Source organism: Platalea leucorodia (assembly GCF_965183815.1).
Source record: "Platalea leucorodia genome assembly, chromosome: 1".
NCBI lineage: Eukaryota > Metazoa > Chordata > Aves > Pelecaniformes > Threskiornithidae > Platalea > Platalea leucorodia.
Window position 1 is genome coordinate 26,666,464 of NC_138823.1, and position 2,599 is coordinate 26,669,062.

Sequence of the window (2,599 nt, forward strand, 5' to 3'; positions counted from 1 at the left end):
TCAAAGTTACTCGAAGTAAATTTGTTGACCTCAGACAGAATTTGAACTTTCTGAGTTGATGACTGATGAATTATTCTCATAACTAGGCTGGGTCCTTCCCATGCACAGATCTGCTGTGAAAACAAGCCACCTTTATGTCCAAATTCTTGCCTTCTGGATGAGAATTATCCCCGTGACTAGGCAAGTAGTAAGTGTTATCTCCGCCCGAGGCCCATGCCTTCTTTCCACCTCCTCTCCTACAGAAAGAACAACTTTCCCCCTGCAGCTCCAACCCACACCCCACGTCTTCATTTCTCGCAGACCCACCAAAAAACCTGAATTCAGAAAGAAAATCCCAAAGGAGATAAAAATATAGAAGGCTGTAAATTATCTCAGAGCTACATTGCTTCCTTACATGGCTGCCGTTTCATACCACACCTAGTCATTAAGAATCAATAATTCTCCATGCTGTTAATGTTTGAGCCACTGAACCTCTAGGGTGAGTCTGAGGAACTATAAACTGTGTGGAGAAGCACAAACGGACAATACCAACCTGCACAAAGGTGATTCCCGCAGCTGAAAGAAAGAGGCATTTTTAGAGCAAAATAAGCTTTTCATGTTACAGGTAAGGGATGGTCTAATGGTCATTTCATTGAAAGATTTAAAAGCTGAAGCAAGGGTTTTGCCGAAGGCTTTTCTGGCAGTGTTAGGAACTCATCTGTCCTTGTAAAATGGATGACTGCTGTGCTAAGGCTTAGTCTGGTTTGTATTTGATTTGGATCAATTTCCTCTGTTTTCTCTTTACTGAATTCGAACATCTGAAATCAATCATTTAAAGAAAATCAATGTTTTTTTGTTCACGGAACCGAATACTTGTGATTGTTACTGATCTTTAACCTCCGGGAATATTCTTTGTTCTCTGAATGTTTATTATTGAAAGTCGCTGGGATATTTGTATGTTGGTTATCCTAGAGATTTCTGTTCAAGCAGGGGAACCATAAGGGATTATTAAGCACTGAGATGAAACTAAGAAATAAGGGGAAAATATGGCTCCAGTGCTCAGCGAGATCTCAGGCTGCTTTTAGTTAAGCTGATCCTATTCTAATCCTGAAACTGTCTATTATTGAAAACTTTTGAATGAGTTTATATATACTGAAACTCTATTCTGAGTGACAGAGGAGTATGTATTTTGGGGCTTTGGTCCTTGGCAGTGCGATGCTTCATGAGACTGGGTAGCAGCTTCCAGGCAAAAATGAATGTTCGAGGGCTGATCAAACCACTCATCCTGGCCTTGCAACAGGCACCACAAATGGCATGACATTAGGGAATGATATTTATATTCAGAGAGAAGGGAACAGCAAAGGCACTTATCATGCAAATCTGTAACCTACGAAATGGCTGTATTTCTACTGCTGTGTTTCGTAGTTGGATCTGAACAGAGACACCTGGCCGAGGCAAAGCGCAGTTGGACAGCACATAAAGGAGTGCATTTTCTGTCCCCTGCACTAAGGCTGGACGTGTCCCTACCTTAAATTTTCTCCTCACCACAGTAGGTCTGCTCCCTCTCTTTTCCCTGAATCCAGACCGTGGTATCCCCAGACCACCCCGCACCCTTTTTCCTCACCTCTTGCTGGCCTCCCCCCAGGACTTTTAGCTCCCTGGTGTCCCTCCACCACTGGCTGGCCAAGGGGCACATACGGCCGTGCCTCCCCCAGAGGGGCAGATGAAACCAGGCCAGCAGCTGCTGGGCATACACTGCAGCCTTACCCTCGGGGGGGCATACCTTTGGGTCCACTGTCCCACCTGCCACCCCAAATTAATAAGGAATTAGTTTTTTGAAGTTCCCATCCTGCTATTAAGTGCAGCTGAGCCTGGCAGATATATTTAGAAGAGACAGGGAGGAGGGGAGCGGAGAGGCTGTCAGACAGATGGAGGAACTGAATGAATTTCCATCGACTATCTAACTGAAATATCAGCAATGGTCTTGCTTCAAAGTGTCTTCTCAGGGGGTTCAAAGTGTCTTCTCTACCGCTCTGTCTTGTCTGTTCCAGGCCCCAGCTCCTCTGGCTGCAGGCAGCTACAGAGCTGTAGTGGCTGAAGGATACCCGTAGGTGTGAGCCAAGTAACATGGAGCACCACTGAAGATGGCAGCACTGTACGCCAGCTTCACCTCTCTCCAGAATGGGCCTCGTCTTTTTTGTTAAAATCCAGAAGTAGTGAGAAAGCAAGATTTCATTTTTGAGGAACCCATCTAGTTTCCAGGATAGAATCACAGAATCGGTTAGGTTGGAAAAGACCTTTAAGATCATCAAGTCCAACCTTTAACCTAACAAACACTGCCAAGTCCAACACTAAACCATGTCCCTAAAATGATGTAACATTCGATGTAACACAAGTCACTGCAGCATGTTCTCAATATTTTTTTGAAATTCAAGGCAGGCAGTGCTCTTTGGACTTGGAAATTTCGTTTCCAGTAGCCATGTTGTTTTAAAGGGTGCAGACACCTCCGGCTTCCTGTGCCTCTGCAAGCTGCACTGAACAGTTGCGTTTTGTAACCGGAAGATGGAGGCCTCAGGATGGTACCTGCAAGATCTTCATCTTCTTGCGGTACAGTGTTTCC